This window comes from Cupressus sempervirens, chromosome 5 (genome assembly GCF_028749045.1).
Source record: "Cupressus sempervirens isolate cs-2001-9-10 chromosome 5, ASM2874904v1, whole genome shotgun sequence".
Classification (NCBI taxonomy): domain Eukaryota; kingdom Viridiplantae; phylum Streptophyta; class Pinopsida; order Cupressales; family Cupressaceae; genus Cupressus; species Cupressus sempervirens.
Window position 1 is genome coordinate 276,329,660 of NC_143122.1, and position 21,017 is coordinate 276,350,676.

The following is a 21,017-nucleotide window of genomic DNA, read 5'->3' on the forward strand; positions in this document are numbered from 1 at the left end:
GGCTTCCCTTCATGCTACTCACAACCATTGTGGCTTCCCTAAATGAGAGACAATCCTTTATCTATTATTTTGAAAATTACTTATAGAGATTTCCATATAAAATTTATTGTAGTATAATGGATCACTTAGGGTAACATTAATTGTATCATACATGAACCTAGAAAAATAGAGACTTCTAGAATAAAAATAATTGTTCTATTAAATCCATGTAAAACTACTGTATTGATTCAAAATCATTGAAACTTTCTAAAATTCAAAAATAGATTGAAAAAAATTGAAGCTATATAATTTCCCAATGACGATCTATATGTGATATAAAATAGGATTGATTAGAGCATTAAAAGTTAGTGGAATATAGGAGAAATCCACTACAAGATGGGAACAATAAAAAATAATCACCTTTGGTGAAAATTTCTAGTAGACTACATGGAGGTAGTCATAAGATGGGAACAATAAGAAATAGTAGGCTCCATAGAGAAAATAGCTACCAAGCCTTCTCTAACCATTCTAAAAAAAATAGATAAATAGCCAACACAGACATAATCTATGTGTAGAAAAATATCTATATCATTACAATGAACACAGTGTTACAATTCACTGATTAAGGGTCATTGTATTATCTGAGGAACAAAATTACCCTAGATTTAGAACTGCTATTGTAGATTTCTTCTCATTAGGTAGTGGGTCAAATACCAGGGGTGAACATTTTTTAATAGAAAACTCCAAAATTCTAATGTTTAACAAGTTTGGATGGTAACTCAACTTTATCATCCCAACAACTGTAGTAAATGAAGGAGAACTAAAAATAAAAATAAGAATAACAACAACAAAATGTCCAGCAAAAGAGATTGTCATCTAAATGGATAACACCTGATATTTAACATAAATGATATGACACATTTTTACCATAGTTCATAAAACTTCCACGAGACTATAGCTAAGGTTAAATTTACTCCAAAAAACTTACATGTGCCTATAGCTACAATAAAATTCACATCAAATACTTTTATTATTGCATATGAAAATTTAAAAAGAACTTCCATGAGTCTTTAACTAAGGTGAAATTCATCGAGGCCTTAAAAGTTTATAATATTGCTGACTAGTATATATTTTAAGAAGTTAGATTTCATACTAATATCTATTGGGAGGTAGAAAAAGTCATATGCCAATAGTGGCAATTCAATATCTATAGTCTTTTTGTAACATATATGTAAATGGATTTTCATAGAATTTAGATGACCTTCATACCTATAGTCTGTCAATAGTATGATAGAATGTTGTAAAATCCCTTGACAATATCAGATATGATAAACAATATTTCAAAGACCATAGGTGCAATATTAAACTTAATTGGATAAATGGAAGTAGAAAACTAGGGTATGTAAAATCTTCCGACAATATCAATATATCCTTTCTTGACACTTCTACTAGAAAATGCATATAGCAGACAGTCTGGAATAGTGAAGTGTAAAATGATCCTTGAAAATACAAAGTGCAATTCCTATTCACTACAAAGTGCAAATAAAAGTTCATATTTTGTGGTACAATTAAGTTATTGAATTGTAATCTTCCCACATCCTTTGGGCTATTTCATCTCTAAATCTCCCCCAGTCATCTCTATCTCATTGATTCATCCCATAAGTCTCAAGAATTGGCACATTTATCCTAGTATGATCATCATCATCTCCAATTTCCACTTCGGATGGAAGACCATCCTCCATCATAATGAAGTTGTGTAGTATGCCACATGCCAAAACAATCTTTGTTTGGGTAGATATACTATAGGATGTTGCATGCTTCAGGATATGAAAATGTTGCTTGAAAATACCAAATATCTACTCTATCACATTCCTAAGAGAGGAATGTTCGTGGTTAAATAACTCTTAGGGGCTATTGATTGGGTTTTCTTTGCAAAACTCTTTTAGGTGGTAATGTGTACACCGATAAGGAGCAAGAAATCCTGGTACATTTGGGTACCCAGCATCAACTAAATAGAATTTTCCTACACAAATAGAATTAAAGTTATACTCAAAATAGAGCATTAAAGTTTTAATTTACTTCAATCTAAATATAATCATATTAAATATGAATTAATATACCAAGGGGAACCACAAGTGGATCTTCTCTAGAGAGAGTTGAAGCAAGCACTTGACTATCTGCAGCAGACCCTTCCCAACTAGCAAGAAGGTATTGAAACTTGTGGTCAAATGAACATACACCCAAAACATTTTGTGACAAATTACCCTTTCTATTGCAATATTTTTCTTGCATGTCCACATCAACAATAACTAGCATATAAGTTCCATCAAGTACACCAATATAATCCTATAATAATCAATTTTAGTATCAAATACAAATTATTATATGTAGTCTCTAGTAATGAAATACATGCCAATAGCATAGTTACCTTGAAATATGGATCAAAATGGTCCTTCCCAACAATTTATGGAGGAGTGGTTGAAACAAGATGTAAAATATAATTGTTATGAAGTGCTATTATAGCTTTTAAGACATTGTGGAAGTGTCATCTCACTCTCTCTCCTGAGTGACCAAAGTTATGGCCAATCTTTTGATTCCTTAGATTGTGACCAAGGGTGTGGAGGAACATCACTAGTTGTTCTTCCAGTGATACGTTTGTCGTATCTTGAATGCTCCCTTTTTGTCTTAGAATTTTGGCCAAGCAAAAGAAGGCTACTCTACTCATGCGTATTTGGTCATGGAAATCTATGTTACTAGAATGGATAATATGCTTATAAAAAGGACATGCAACTCTTCTTTTCTTATGCATATCTCTTCTAGCCTCTTGGGAAGATGCTACTATTAATACTGCAAGACTAGAAAGCAAAACAACGAGTATGTGCATGACCTTGATCTTCCTAGCTATATCTCCTTGGACTTATATATCATCAATATGATCCATCAAATGACCTACCCTAGAAACACATTGATCTATTAGGTCACATGAATCATATTATTGTTAAGAGCTATATAAAAAATATATAAACACTAATTACTTAAAACTACTGAAATGTTGTATAAAGGTACATAGACACACACACACACACACATATATAGAAAATGTAAATAAACTGACATTTATTATTGTAGTAGACTAATAGGACGTAGGAAAAAGGGATAAGGTTTATTGTTATCAATTCCTTGTACCATCTAGAGTTATAAATGTGCATCTTTAACATAACTAGATAGGCATTGATAGGTAGACATTAGGATATATTATAGTAAATATACATCCATACATCTTAGGAGAGTTTGACACATATAGAACACACAAATTAGTAAAAGAGTTGTCAAGTTATTCTATTCTTTTCTTTCTAGACCTATTGTCCCCTCATTGCTTCCAGCCATATCAAATCTAGGACCTCATCTAGAGCATTGTCCTTGCACCTCTCAAGATTCAAGTTACCTTTGATCACATCAACTAGTTAATATAATTTTACAATATTGATACACTTTTCTTTGCTGCTAGTTAACATATTACCAGTCAACATCTGTTAGATACTAGTCACAATCAAAGTTTTGTTCCCAGCCTTACAATAGTAAATGTGCCTTTCTAGAAAGCTGATAACACTTTTAGGGTCAAGTTATTTTCCACTTGGTACTGTTGTTGTGTTTTGTGCCATTTAGATATGTTTGTGTAGTTTGGAATGTTTTGAGATTGGTGTATTTGCTACTAAAAAATGTTGGCTTCCAAATGTTTTAATTGTTCAAATATCAATACATTGTGAATCTCTTAACGTGATTGCAAATGCAAATAGAAAAATTGTATTAAAAGGTCTCTTAATAGTTTACTCTATTGGCAGATGACTAGTCAAATTATAGATATTGTTGTAATGTCAAAAGATCTATATTTGCTATCCAAACTTCAAAGGTAAGCATCTCTAATCATGGCATAATGTTTTCAAAAGGCTTTGCTTTCATTGCAATCTACTGAAGACTATAATAGATACAACTATTTTTTTTTTTAGTTTTCTTTCTTACTTCAAAATTTTATGATCTAACTAGGAGTTCAGAACCTACAAATTTACTATATAAAAGCATGGAGGCAAAAGATGTTAAGGTGTAATCCATCTTCATCACCATGTTTTTTTGAAAATTAAGTTTATATGTTTTTCCAATCAAATGCTTATGCAACATCATAAAAATTTTATCTATGGGGGAAAAGTTTCCTTAGCTTCCCCTTTCATCATATATAATATTCTTTCTTTATTCTCTATCGAAGTTTCTTTTTTTCAAACCTAACATTGTCCTAACCATTAAAGTATGTGATGTTCTCTAAGTTTCTCTATTGTTTTTGAAAAAAAGCATATTGATTTGAGTGGTCTCTGAAGGTGGATGTAAATAGGAAATTTGTACTTATTCTTCATGCTTCTTGAATATGCTTCCATGCTTGCTCTTTTCAATAAAAATTTTCTCTTGCACATGAAAAGAAAATAATCAATCATATAGGCAATAGGTTTCCACAATGTACTATTGCAAGAAAAACTTTGTAGTCTTGAGTAATATATAGAAAAAATAATCTGAATGATTGCATACACATAAGTAGACAGGTCAAAATTTGTCTTCAAAGTTTGTGTCTGAGGCTATGGGAAAAAGGGATCATTTTTATCTAAAGAATACACACAATTTCTATTAGATAAAGAATACATTGCCATTCAATGATTGTATCAATTTGGGAGTTTCTGTCAAATAATGAAGATGTTATTATCAGAAAGTGTATACCATTCCAAATGTCTATTGAATGAACATAGATCATTACCTCATTGTATATCATTTATTTTCAATTTCTCAATTAATTTAAATTGCAGAATACATTATAATTCAGTGACTATTTATCTAAACAATCCCAATTCATAAAATTTAATATATGAAATAATGAACACAGTATCATTTAATGGTTATATATTGAAACAATCTCAGTTTCTATCAATGAAATACTAATTGATACTTGATATTTGTCTTTCAATCTTTACAAGATTTTACGATTTTTTGTCTTTCAATATTTATGAGTTTGTGTCTTTCAATCTAAACTAGAGTCTAGAATTGTGTTGCAAAGGAGGATATCCCACCAATGCTAAGGAGAAGGAGAGTAGGGGCTAAGGATATCCCACTAGAAGCATTACCTATTCTTGGAAGAAGCATAATTACATTGCCAAAGGCAAGACAATGCTAGATTCTTATAAGTTTCTATTAGGTGGAAGCTGGTATGAGAAAGAGAGGAATTTCATGCAATGCCTCTACAAATACATCGATAGAAGTTTCCAATCAATCTAGTTTGCAATCTCATGAGGTTTTTATAGGTGGGGATATTTCACACCTTGCCATGGGAAACAAAAGCCCTAGTTTGGGAGAAGATTGTCAGTGTCAAGTTGCAAATGATGGACTTGCAATAAAGATCCAAGGCTTGAAAAAGGCTTACCATAGGTTTTCCTCAAAAAGAAATGCTTTTGATTCAAGTAGTCATGACAATCTATCTACAAGCACAAGATTAGTGCCCTTACATGATATAGAAATGTCACAAGAATTCAAAATGGGAAAGACAGGCACAATGGTATGAAAGGCTGAAAAGTGTCAAAACAAAGATACTCAACCACTTGACCAAATCATGTCGACTCCCCTATGAAATGGCATTGAAATGGTGACAACATATTAATTAAAAACATCCAACCAAATAGATTCTCATATAGGGAAAAACCAGTTCTCATAAAAACCTTATTTTTGACATACCTCTGTTAGATGAGTCAACAAGTGAAAGAGCTAGAGTAGGAGGAGGAAACAAACCTAATCGTCTATAGGAAATCTTCTAAAGACAATGAACTTCTAAACTTCTCACACTAAGTTGGATTTTTCATAAAATTCTCACACTGAGCGGGAGTTTTTCGTTGAGGAAGGGGTAAAATGTGGGAAAAAATTTATGAGCGGGAGTTTTTTCATGCCCAGACCTAATTGATTATAAATTTCAGATTAATTGAATTAGGAATGGAAATGGCCCATTCCAATTACAAGTATTTTTTGGAATGGACAAAAGCTCATTTTGGGGCTAAAATAGAAATACGAAATCCTGTTCTCCATTCCTATTCCACACACCAAACAAAGAATACAAATTATATTCTAATTTCCTATTCCTATTCCAGTTGTATTCTAGCAACCAAACAGACCCTAATGGAATGTTCTAAAGTCCTCTAACAAAGCCACTCATAACATGATGATTAAATCCTTTAAACAAGTCACATTTAACAGTGTGTATTGTAACCTTTAATAGGGTTGGCTCTTAATAGGACTCACTTCAAAAGAGTGAAAAAGTGGTGACATGTTACTGGTGGTTTTTTCCCAAATTAGGTTTCCACATAAAATCATAGTATCAAATGTGTGTTAATTGTTATTATGAATTTTTACATTTAATGTTTACATTCTACAAATCTGCTATATTAAGATAGTGAACTACTAGTTATTTTTTTTATTGAGATTATAGTAGAGACTGAGCAATAGGATAAGGAAGACAAAAATTGTTTAACTATTTATTTTTTCAATTGGTACATATGGACCTTGAGTAACTAATTCACCCCCACCCCCCAACCCAGTTATTCTAAAAATACTAGCAATTGGTATTAGAGAAGTGGTTCTTGTAAAGAGAAGTTTTAAGGACCTCAAAGCTAAAGATCATGACTCACAAAAGGGAGGTACCAAAGCTAAACAAAGAGAAATTTACTACATGGAAAATGTTGATCAGGCTAAATATATCTAGTATTGGTGATGTTACAATAAAATTTGTGGACAATGAATATGTGAAGATAACAACTATTCCTCTGACTACTCAACAACTAAAAGAAAAGTAAGAACATAACTAGGAAATAATGGAGATTTCCTCAACCCTAAGCTATGTTGAGTTTGATGATATAAAGAAGTGAAAAAATGAAAAATAGATGTGGGATAAATTGAAGACCATATATGGAGGAGATGACAATGTCTTAAGAGCCAAATCAAAGAGACTGAGAAGAAAATTTGATGAAATGAGAATGATAGTAGGAGAGAACATGGTACAATACTGCACAAGAATCAAAAAAGTTGTCAATTCTATTCGAGGTGAAAATAGAATGATTGAGGATGAAAAAATGATAAACATGTTAGAGTAAAAGGTTAATTTGATTTGATTTATTAAATGTCAATTACCTCTTAGGGCTTCCCTTTTAGGTTTTTGATTTCCTTCTATAAGGATTGATAAATTGTAAATTTCATCTTATCTTTTTAGTCTGATAATATAATTTTTCACATTTTTAGAGAAAAACCCTTGCATCTTCTTTTTCTTTTCTTCTCTATGATAGGTTCTTGCATGTAGGTGTTATTTGGGTTTTGTGGATTTGTATTTCTCAAATCCTACATGGTAATAAAGCCTAACCTATTGTAGCTTGTTCTTATTCGAAGAAAAAGAGGAACGAGGGTTTGACAAAATAGATCTGGCTTTTTTCTATATTTTTTGTGCAAATGGGAGGGGTGTCTAAATTTTGGAGCACCTTGAGGCCAAATAGACCTTGCGGTTGGATTCAAAGATGTCAAAACCCCCCATTTTCATATAAAATTAGTTGATTTTGGACAACATTAAGTAGGGAGGAAATTTTTTTTGCATAACAAGGTTGTACAAACCCTACATGCAAATTGAGACAAAAAAATAAAAATAGAAATAATTTTTTTTTTTAAAAGTGACTCTTTTTATAAAAGAATGCATTGTTAGAGAGTCACCATAGCACCACTACGACACTACTTCCCTAGCACTACTACTCACCACTACGTTACTACTCCACCCATGCCACTACTGCACTACACTCCACTCTAATGTTCTGCTCCACCCAACAACACTGAAATTCCATCATCGATGGGCCACTAACCTCTGTTTGGTAGCCTAAAATCATATGGAAAGGCTAGGGGGCATAAGTTTTAGCCCCTAGGTAATCTTTGGGGTCAAATTTATTTAGTTTTTGCAAATAAAGGGTACTTGTCAGTTGTTTTTCTCTAACTTGAGCATACAAAGGCTTTTTTTGGATCGAAAAGAAGCATTGTAAAGTTAATTTAGGGATGAACATGTTGGTGAAGGTAGATTTTAAATTATTTCACATTTGGTACTTATTTTTTCTCAAAGTTAGATGATGCTTTCTATCTTTCGAGGGGCGTAACTTGCTCATTTTAGCTCTGCTTTTTGATCCAAAAGAAGTGTCAGAAAGCTCTTCTTGATAAATATATATATTCTCTTTTATTTTCATATTATTTCTCAAAGCTACATGTGATCCTCAAAATGAAGTTTGTTTTTCTCTATTCTTGTATATGCATTCCTTCTAGCATCTAGGGTTTGGTTTTTTGCATTGTGGGGGGTGTTTTGTCTTATTATTTATGTTATTTACATCAGTAACTAGAAATTTTTCAAAAAATATCCATGACCTTCTAAAAATAATGGCTGAGACCTCTTCTTGTATAGAACTTTTTGTTATTGTAAGTAATTATTATTTACAATTTAGTTAAGTTTACTTAGGATAAATGCATTATTTTATTATTTCTTAGGTTAGACACCTAGGAGTTTGTGTACTCATATGAGTTGTCTTGTTAAAAACACAAGAGTAAGTAACTCTAATTTAGCACATGGTGTCTACACCACTAGAGTTTACATAATCAACTGAGTTGTCATGTTGACAACATAGTTGTTCATAGTCTTAATTAAGCACATGGTGTCTACAACATAAATTTACATGACACACCTTTGTAGGCTTATCCTCACATCATCGCACTAACTCCTGTGCTTAATGGAGGATAACCCACACCTAGTGGACATGTGCTTAGTTGTGAGGCTTATCATATTGCTAACTCCTAGACATTCTAGATGCATCTTAAAGGCCTTTATATAAAAGCACCTCTAGTGTACTAATCAATCAATTACAATGAATTGAATATCATATTGTTATTCTGATCATACTTTGTTCATCTATTTTGTGCTAGTTATTGAGCTTCTTGGTCTTGGGTGATTTTGCCTTAAGGAAAATTCTTACATGGCATCAAAGCTATCCCAAATTCTTAAATGGTATCAGATCCATAGAGGCATCATTTCATAGCCATTGGAGACCATTCTTGCTTCACCTCTCTGAGGACACCTCGATTTAGATCCAGAGTATTTGTAGCTATTGGGAGTGTCTCGAGCCAAAGAAGACCTTACCATTGCATCTGAAGCATCGATTTGGTGAAAATTGACTATAAATTTTCCTATATTGGGCCATAGTCAAATTTGAGGCAAAAAAAATTTTGCAAATTGGAACCCGAAGGCCCAATTTGTGAATTTGGTATGATCATTTCAAATCTTTGAATTTAAATTTCAGATTTGCATATTTTATTATTTCAGTCTCTGCAATTTCTCTGAATTATTTTTTAGATCTACGTATTTTGTCCAAAAAATTTTTGCCATCAGGCCAATAGGAGAGATTTTTTGCAGGTGAAGATTGAAGCTTGCTGGTGCAAATTAGATATTTGCATCATATTCAGAAGGTCAAAAAAACCCCAAATTGACTTTTGTTTCATCAAATTTAGACATCTGAGGTGAAATCGAGAGTGAATTAATTTTTGGAGGCATGATAGCAATGATTTAGGAAAATAATAACAGAAGTGATTTTCAAACAACGATATCTCCCTCATACGGACTCCTTTTTATGAGCAATTTTTTTTTGTTTTGGGGTAGAATTTCATGATCTATACATTGGTGTAGGATGTTTGAGACCTCTATTCCTAAATTTTTTTGCAAATCACAAATCCTAATTTTTGCAACCTCAAATGCTTAGTACAGGCTCATCTGGACTCCAAATTAGGTTCTATTTTTTTGAAAATGAATAATTTTTTGTCTACTTTCCATATCTACAATCAGATTATAGGCTTGTGTGGATGGAAATACCACTTTTAGAAATAGGTCCTTTCTTTGCATTGTATTACTTCAAAATTTTTGTACATTGTAAAGTTTTAGATTTGAACTATAAGAGGAGGTTGTAAATTGAAAAATCAAAAGTCCACTAAGGTCAAAATTGGCAAGTGGCATATTGTAATTGCACTACCTATAAAGTGCCAAATCATACATTAGGGGGGTTGATTGATTATTTTTGCATTTTAGGGGGTGCATACATTTATTGATCTCATGGATTCTTGTCACATATGTTAGTCTAGTATAAGACCGAAGTTGACACCGAGGAACTATCAAAAATGGAGTGCCTTAATCATTGATCATCTAAGTAGAGAACATATAGAAGTGTTTCCTTATCTATCTTTGAAGATATTGCCACTAAATCCTACTTTTAGATATCTTTCTCATCTTCTTCACTTTATGTATAGAAGTATGAAAAAGGAATCTTTTGCACCTCTTAGTATGGCAAGTTTTCCTAATGATGTTTGGATGGCTCTTTGGGAAGCATATGGAGATCCATGAGTCCCTCCATTTCCAGAGGACATTCTATCTTCACTCACTCCAGTTATGGTACCACCAAATCTAGAAGATATCTCTTCTCTTGATGCTCTTGTTGATTCTATTGATCCAGTTCAAGCCATAGATGCTCCTGATTTAGAGTAGCAGGACATACCATGTCTTCCTACTTCAACTTCATGGGATGACTTCCTTCCAAACATTACTGGGATGTTCGTAGAGTCTCACATTGAAGATGTAGGAGACATCATTGATGACATCAATCTTCTCTTTGTTAAGGAGACTTCTTCACTCATCATAAGGGCACACTCTGACACTCAACCACTTGAGCTTTCTTTTGAGACTAACTTGATTGTGGCTTCTTTACAATAGTTGGAGGAGGACTCTTTCACTTATGAGGAGGCATATCAATCTTTAGAGATTGTCTTCCATTTTCCTCAGACATCATATTTACTACAAATTCTTCCTACCAACTGGGAAGCATTCTCTACTATACCTATGACACCATTTCTTCCTACAAGGAGGACCATTATCCAGCTTTCATGGTGCAACTTCTTTAGTCATCAAGGAGCTTCTAGCATAGGTTTACCTATATCATTGAAGGGAGGTGACATTGCTTCTATTCCTCCATCTTCCTATAAAGATGCTTCATCATCTTTGGAGTTTGATTCAGTTTTATCCATGAACATATTACCTTGTTTGCCACCTTCTTATGGGCATTCACCAGATTGGTTCATGGCATCTTCATTCATCAAGGACTTGTCGACATGAGTAGACTTCAGAGGTAGCATCCACCACATACTACATCTTGATCCCTCTTCCATCTTCCTATCCACAATGGGAAGCATACGTGTACCTCTACTTGGTGTATCTTCTTCCTCAAGGGAAGAATGTTGTTTGTCAGCATTGGATTTTCTTTTGTCTTCAAACACTTATCATTTGAAGATCCTCCACTAAGGGGGGGATTTCACTGAGGGATTCTCTATTGTATATGCAAGATGTATGTCATAATGGGGGAGTCTTGATTACTCCATCCATTTGTGCATCTTTATTTATTGTGGGAGAGGGTTTTCCCATGAGGTTTTCCTTCTTCCTCGTTTACAAAGAGATTGTATTGCATTGTGTGTTTAGCATTGCATTTGTACTTGGGTACCTAACATGGCCTCGTAGCTAGGACCCATTATGCATTTCATCATAGCTTTTTCGAGCTTAAGTGCATTCCCCTAAGTTGCACTTAAGTGGGGGTGTTAGTGTAAATAATTATTATTTACACTTCACTTAAGTTTACTTAGGATAAATGCATTATTTTATTATTTATTAGGTTAGACACCTAGGAGTTTATGCACTCATATGAGTTATCTTGTTGACAACACAAGAGTGAGAATCTCTAATTTAGCACATGGTGTCTACACTACTGGAGTTTGCATAATCAACTAAGTTGTCATGTTGATAACATAGTTGTTCACACTCTTAATTAAGCACATCGTGTCTACAACATAAATTTATGTGACACACAATTGTAGGCTCATCCTCACATCATCACACTAACTCCTATGCTTAATGGAGGATAACCCACACTTGGTGGACATGTGCGTAGTTGTGAGGCTTATCATATTGCTAACTCCTAGACATTCTAGATGCATCTTAGAAACCTTTATATATAGGCACCTCTAGTGTACTAATCAATTAATTAAAATGAATTTAATATCATATTGTTATTCTGATCATACTATGTTGGTCTATTTTGTGCTAGTTATTGAGCTTCTTGGTTTTGGGTGATTTTTTCTTAAGGAAAATTCTTACATGGTATTTGAGCAATACCAAATTCTTACAGTTTTGATGCCTCATAACCATCACACATGGAAGAAACATCATGACACAACTTCTCCGGTCAAAGGGATTGTGTTCTTGTTTAGGCATATTGCAACCAATTTTATAGAGGGGTTTTGAGGTCATTCAACATAGGAATAAGATGGATGAGGCAATGGGGTTTATTGATTTATAAGTATGATATAGCCTACAATTTCATCCTAATGAGTGCAATACCTCTCTAGATATATGGACCAAGCTTGACAACTTGTTTGGTATAGTGAATGAGTTCAGGGCACTTTAGATTGAGGCAAAGCTTACCTCTCTTGTACCAGATTATTTTCCTTCCATTGAGGGCTTCTTGATGAAGTTCAAACAATAGAGATCTTTATTGTAAATTTGTGGGAAAATAAAGACTCACATTGAATACATTTACCTAATTCTTTCTAAGCTTCATGGAAACTTTTAGATTTTTGCTTCTACCTTCTGTTCCACCAAGGATGCTTTAGGTACTAGATTTACCATGCCATCCTTTGAGATTTTTGTGACCATGCCATCCTTTGAGATTTTTTGTGACCATTTGACTCAAGAGAAAACTAAACTCTCTCAGTTAGATTCTCTCATAGGTGCACAAACTTATGCATTGGTTGTTCAACCATCTTCTCGGATGAAGGAGAATAAATAGAAGTCACATCCTATAAAGTCTCAGATTGATTCTAGCTCTTACATCACATCAGGCCCACCTCCTCCTAAGGGAGATAAAATAAGTCTAGAAATACTGAGTGTGCTTATTGTAATAAGCCCAATCATGATGAGTCACATTGCTATGAGAAGAAGTTAGATGGCTATGCCAAATAGGTTTCAGATTTGATAGCTTTCCTTCAGAAGAGAAACATTCATATTCCTTTTACTTCTCATAGATCTTCTTCATCATCATCATTTCAGTTAGATGGTAAAGATATAGGAAAGGGTCATGAACTATATACAACTACTACTCCACACTCTTCTAGATGGTTATTGAATTCAAGTGCATCACACCTTATGCCATCTTCTTAGGATTTTTTCTCTTCTTTAGAAGCTTGTCCTACTCCACACATTTTGGTGGAGAGAAACACTAGTATGAGTTTATGTGGAAAGGGTTCTATTAACAATGATGATGGTACACTTCATGATGTACTATGTGTTCCATCTTTTTCCTCTAACCTTCTCTAAATTTATCAGATTATACATAGTGGGGTAGGGAAGATAGTTGAATTTGTACAAGATTTAGTACACATCAAAGATAGTGAGATAGGCACAATTTTTTCTATAGGGGCTATTGATCATTCTTCCTTCTTATGCTCTTTCTTTCATTTTGGTCCACCATCTCCACTATTAGAGACACACTCTCCTTCTTCACAAGAGACTACTAAGGTGGAGTCAGGATATTTAAAATTGTGTGTTGTTCCTAAGACTGGTGTTGTGACTTCTACACCTCCACCTCCTATTTAGATTCCATCCATTGCATAGGATTACTCTTCATTGTTACCAGTGTAGCTTCAGTCATTGAGCCACCTAGTGTAGTCATTGAGGATATATTAGAGGACAAACATCTCCTCTTAGATGGTAGATATAGCACACCTGTTATCCCACCTCCATTGTAGATTCTATTTTAGGATTCTCATGCATTCTCCTTTGAGCATCAGCTAGGACTTCCAGCTTCACCTTACATTCAAGGTTTCACCCTCCTTATCCACTGCCTTTGTTTCTTTCATATTGGAGCCACATTGGTATGTTCATCAACACAGGAGTTTTGCCATTCTGGGGGGGATATGGAGTCTCAAACCTCTATCATGGGAGGTTTTATTATACTTATCGTCTTAAGAGAGTCTATTGAGATATTTCATTTGAGCATCCTTTTCTATCTCTTTTTGGAGTAGGGTTTTTCCCACCAGGTTTTCTCTATTTCTTTGCTTTATAGAAATTTGGTTATGATTGCATACCTCATTAGGCCTTGATGTCGGGCCCCAAGTTTTACTTTCAACATTATAGTTTCCTTTTTTTTCATGCATTTTTTGTTGCTACCTTGTTGCTCATCTTAAGGGGGGTTTTTAAGTAAAAGGTTAATTTCATTTCATTTATTAAATTACCTGTACTCCTTTGTTAAGACTTCCCTTTATGCACTTGCATTTCCATTTAATAATTAACTAGTAATTATTAAATGGCATTTACCTCTTAGGGTTTCCCTTTTAGGTATTCACTCTGCTTCTATAAGGATTGATCAATTTTAGATTTTATCTTATATTTTCAATCTGATAATATAATTTTCTATATTTTCAAAGAAAAAAGTTTGCCTCTTCTTTTTCTTTTCTTCTCCATGATATGTTCATTCATGTAGATATTCTTTGGGTTTTGTGGATTTGTATTTCTCAAATCCTACAAAGCAAGGCTTTGAGAACTCTACTTCCTATGTATGTCATCAAGGTTTCTACAATACAAGACCCAAGATGTACTCTAGGTAACAATTTGACTTTCCAAGGTGTAATTGGTATACTTACTACTTTTGAGATGTCTAATTTTGATAATTATACACTTAATACTATTGAATCTTATTTTAAGTCACAATTGGTTCCTAGCAAAAGAAAAGTCAAACATGTGAAGAGTGACAATGATACTTCTGATGATGAACTTGAAGCACTTATTGCAAAGAGATTTGGAAGAAGTAGAGGCTAATACAAAGGTAAACTACCTATAATTTTTTTTTCATGCAACAAGGTTGGCTATATTGCTGCAAGGTGTCCTGAGAGAGAAGACAAGGATGAGAGAAAGGAAAACAAGTACACAAGAAAGGAGAGATGATAGAGACTATATGAAGAACATTCCTTCAAAGATGATAAAGGAAATAAATCTTGTTATATTATCAAGGAAGAAACTGACATTGAATGTGAAATTAATGATGATTCAATTGTTTATGTTGCTATGAAAGAAAATTTTGATGGAGATGAGAAAATTACTTTGATTTCTTATGTGAAGAAATGTGATAGATGGATAATTAATATTGGTTGCTCTAATCATATGACTTGTGTTAGAAGTAACTTTGAGAACATTGGACCATACAAGGGTGGTTGTGTTAAATGTGGAAATGATATTCCATGTTTTGTTAAAGGTAAAGGGATAATTCAATTGACTAACAAAATTAAGTCTTAGATTACTAACATAATCAATCTTTAGGTAACAATTTATATTGTCAATCCTAATTAAGATGTTGATACACATATGCATATTACGAGTGTCAAGTGACACCATAAGATTCACTATTATGTAACATTAAACACCTTACAATATATATTATGATACACACATTCAGATTATGATATAAATAAAATACTAGACAACGAGGTTCAAATCACTTTATTGGATTCAACCTATTACCTAAGGTTCTAAAATCCTAGGTATTACCCCTCCCAAAAAGTTCAAAAAATTAAAATACTTTCAAAGAAAAAAAATTATAATTTATTTTGCATTTTATTTAATTATTTAAATAATTCGATATTAATACTTGCAAAATAATTAAATATCACACTTTACATATGATCTTTCACATAATTAATTCTAAAAGAATCGATTATTACTATTGTAATGTGATAATGAATGTAAAAAATAATAAATGAAGTTGGTGGAGGTAAGGTATATGTAAAATTAAAAAAGAATTAATTATTTTTGTGAAATGAAGTTGTGGGAAAGTTTGTACAAGTAAAAGCTCTTAGACAAATTAATTAAAGTTGAAAACAAATGTAAAAATAATTAATTCTTTTATAAGAATTAATAATTATAGTAAAGTGAAAAAGGAGTTTGGTAAGAAGTTGTGGTGGTTGCAAAATTCTTTGAAAAATTATTTAATGGGGATAAACAATTGGTAAGGGGTTCTTCTTCTTCTTCTTGGGATCTATAAGTTCTGAAGCTGTGACTGCAAAGGAGTACAATTTGTAACAAGCAAAAGAGATTTGTTTTATGCAGATTGATTGTAATAAAGGGATGGAACAATATTTTTATTATTTTTTCATGCTTTTGAAACAAAGAGGAATATATGTGTGCTTGGCCTTGTGGTCTATACATTTATATTTTTGATTTGGTAGGATACTGAGTCCTTTTACTTCTATTTTAGATGTGGTCCTATATTACTATGTTGAATGTGATGTATGTAGTCTTCTGGTCATGTACTCACATTTTTTACATAAAGATATTTATAGCTTCTTCCCTCTCTCTTCTATAATATGAAAGATTGGTTAGGTAGTCATGTGGCTTCTTATTTTTCTTTTTCTTTCTATTCAATTTATAAATCTAGCAATTGCATTCATCCTATGTCTATAGATGAATGTCAAAAAACCTTAGTACCTTCAAGTTAAAAGTATATTCTATCATTAAATTCATTGTAAATTTGTAAATGAGGGAGTTGTACATCTTAATTATAGGATAGTTATCATTCAATGATAATTGATCCAACTGTTAGTGCATTTTTCCTTCATAACTGGGCATGTTGAGTCCTTGTTTATGTTTCTATCGAAAGGATAAATCTAGTTACTAACATATTTTTGGCAACTCTACTAAGGAAAGAAAGTGTAGTTCTAGTGCTTTCCTCTCCTTGGATATTTGAAGGTACCTCACCAAGAATAGAGGTTGGTGACTCTAATTTATTTTGGTGAAAGAAGTCTGGTGTTATGGCTTTGGTTGTAGCCTAGCCATGGGGGGCTTAGATTGGGCCATTTGTTTTATCTCAATACTCAACCTTACCTAAAAGTTCAATAGAATATCTCCCAAAGTTTTTCAATGATGCAAATCAAGACCTTGATGATCACATTAAAGCATCTATAGTCGCCTATGGTATTCTTGGTGTGTAAGAAGAGAACATATTTGTCAGACTATTTGTAGGGAGTCTCATTGGAAGCACTATTGATTGGTTTCAAAATTTGCATAATAGTTGTATCACTTGCTAGAGTGACCTCAAGGTAAAATTTCTCCAAATATTTAGGCCTGCAATTGATGTTGCTAAGTTATTATTAAATCTCTTTCAAATTCAAAAGAAGGAGATTGAACCTATGAGGGATTTTGTAGATAGCTTTAATAGGTGTGCTAGTAAAATTCCCCAAAACAACCAACCAAATGAAAGTAATCAACTATGTGTTTTCATTGTTGCTTTACAAATTAAAATCAAGTTTTTGTTAAAGCGCTAGAGAGTGCAAAAATTGCAAGATGCACAAAGGGAGGCTATCATTTTAGATGATGACATTATTTTAAGTGAAATGAAGGGTAAAGAAATTGCACAAGCATGGATTTGTCTCTATGAACAGAAAAATTATCTAAAGATGAAGCCTAAATAGAAAAGGCTAATTCTCAAAGTAGTAAAATCAGCACCTCCTACCTCTTTTTATCAAAGTCTAATAGTTTTCAATGATAAAGATCTCCTAATCCCTCCTGTGATTGGAAGAACTTCCCTTAGTGTAGCTAGAGCCTACCATCTACATGTTGATTATGATGATGAATACACCTTTTAGTCAATTGATTCAATGATTGGCCTTGATATATCTCCCATTGAACAAAGCCTGGAGGGTGAAAGATCAAATGAAAGCTTATTAGGAGATTTTCCAACTTTAGAATTTGATTCTTTTATATTTGGGACTATTAATGCCATTTCATCAAATAATGTTGTTCAGGAAGGTATGAAGGATCAACATACACAAGAAAAGATTGATGAAGAATACTCTTCTAAAAGTATGGTTGATCACACAATGCAATATCTATCAACATGCTTGGATGGCTCTTCATATGTGCATAAAGTTTATTATGAATTATTCTTGTTTGATCTCTTGGAGAGTAATGAAGCATTACTACAGCCTAAAGCACCAAATGATAGCCAAGAAGCAGAAAAGGATTCATGCATTTTTCAGCCCCTTGCAAATCTTTTCCCCTCTCTTCCTTTGGAAGAATTGGTGCAACAAATTACAATAGAAAAATCATATGGGAAAACCAAAAATCAAAGGACTCAAGGTATGGAAAGTAGCCATCTATCTTTTTAAATGATGATATTGATTTGAAAAATGTGGAAGAAAATCTTGAATCTATATTTATTTTCCCTCCTCTGCATTCATTTTCCATACATGAGTTAAAGATCACATTGGCCATGTTGCTCACTTGTGTGCAAAAAATTCTTCCATTCTACCAAGAATTGATTCAGAAAGGCTCATACCTTTTCCAGCTTGTAAATGGTCACATTTAGTTTTTAGGGTTTTCCCCTCTCCATTATAAATAACCACCCCTTTTTGTAAATTTTGGCTTGGTTTGTTTCTATTTTTTTTTTGCATATTGTTTCCTCTACAATAAAGTTGCATCACCTTTGAATCTTCCCCCTTTCCTTGAGTCAATCCATATTTTTAAAAAATTCAGAAATAAAGGCCCTTATGAATTGATTGGATACACTTCGTACTCACCCATTTGTACTGTCCAAGTTCTAATTCAAGGCTCAATTTTACATCTCAGCATGCAAATTCAGATGTATAGTTTGAGCTTCAAATTCAATTCAATTTTAGTATGAGTGTGCATGAGTGGGTTCTAGAGTTTCTCTTGGCATTATCTTTAGAAGTTGAGGTCTTCGGAAGAATTTATGATGAGTAGCTTGCACTGTAGTTTTGATGGTAATATTTTATAGTGGCATTGCCACATGGTCAAGCTACAGTTAAAGTGAATACATTTTGAGGGCACTCGATGATGGATAGTTCCAACATCTCCATGATTTTAAAAATAAAATGGGATCCCTAAAGTAATAAAGTGAAAATTAAAAAGAAAAATAAAATCCTTCATGACATATTAGGGTATCTATGCACCTTGCTGACATCAATATGTAGAGGCATCAAATATATGTTATCAATGCTACTATGATGAAGCAGCTCATGTAACTCTCAAAATGTATTGGAGACAGCGTGAAGGTGGTCCTCAAACTCAACGCAAAGAGCAGGCACATCTTGTTGTTGGAGCACACAAGTTTGTACTGATGTTGTCAAGGTACCAATGAACCACAGTTTTTGACTCCACTTGAGTATTGTTCCCACCTAAACAATATCAAGATGGAGGAAAAGAACATTACCAACAATCCTCATCATAAAACTATATTTAAATTCTTTAAGTGGTTCATTTTAAGTTAACTAATATTCATCAATTTGTTCAATTAACAAAAAAATCATGGTACATCTAAAGCATCAAAAGACGGAGTAGAAGCAGTGATTCACAACGATGGGAGATAATGTTATTCTAGTAAGTGAAGCAATATCAATGTATGTCACCATCATCCAATCCGCAGTAGGAAGATGTCATTAAACTTGGAGGGATTTCTTCTCTTCATCAAACTATGTGGTATCAGCGGGCTAGTATGAGTTTACAACCTTTGGTCATGTACACCAATCTCATTGATAAAAAGAGAAACATTACACATGAAAGAAGTTTGATATAGATGCTCGATATGTGTGAGTGCAATATTGCCATGATACATTATAATACTCAATGGGGTTTATAATATTACTTTGTAAAATGTTGAGATGCCAATATAAGCTAGGAGTATGAGGATTCAAAAATAGCATAATGTTGATAAATAAGGTAGATGGATTATAGTTCTCTTTTTCTTTTCTTTTTAAAAAAAGGAAAGACTGTGGAACATATAATGGTGTAAGTGTACCTCTTGAAGAAAAGGTGGAAAATGTAATGTTAGATGCTCTACTTAACTGTCCATTATAAAAAATAACAAAAATGGTTATGCATATCCATCAAATACAAGGATACAAAATTGAATTCCGCAACCTCTATTAATATCATGCATGCCTGCATGAGTATTGAAGTGGTTCATGATTGAGATTGGTCTTGTAAACATTCCTACAAATTGTGAAGCATCAATGTAGCAAGGGTCTGACTTTGCTAGAGTGTGGTGAAGTGAGGGGCAAACATTTTGGCCTTCAAAGATCTCCTTGTTCGTAGTTTTGATGGCGCTCTGCCATTGAGGTACCAGTGAACCACAGTTTTTGTCTTCACCCAGATATTGTTTCCACCTCGAAATATTGAGATGGAGGAGAAGAACATTTCCAATAATCCTCATCGTCATGAGCAACAACAGCCAAAATCATGGAAACTAGACATTACAAAAGATACCCTAATGCACATTGAAGAGTAGAACATAGGAGGAACTACAAGAAGCATTCTGGCAAAATAGCAGATAAAAATCATGGGTGGACTATGTTGAGAGATACCCCTTTGAATAATATTTACAAGCTAATCTCTCACCGTGAAGTATGGGCTGAAAGCTTAAAGTCAAGTTTGATAATTCTTCATCAAGGAAATCCAAAATACGATTAGTAGAAGCCGATGCGTACTATTTGGGTTATGGTTTTACCAGTTTCATGTGCAGAAGCTACTAGATCACATGTGATGGAATCTTAATGCAACATTCATTGGAAAGCAGAAGCAAGAAATAATCAGAGTGTGCATACACAACCCTCTTCTATAGTTGTGGTCATTTGTAGGTGGACATTTGGCAGATCTGCACAATCACATGAAATTGAAGATTGCAAGTGATATGAAGAGACTACAGAGGAAAATGGTATCCAATTATGGAGTTATGTAGCAAGACATGTCCTTGGTGTAACAGTGTTCATGATGAGCATTTTTGGGATGCATATATTTTCTGTTGATTGGTTTCTTGTGTGAGGAAGATCATTACCTTTGTGCATTA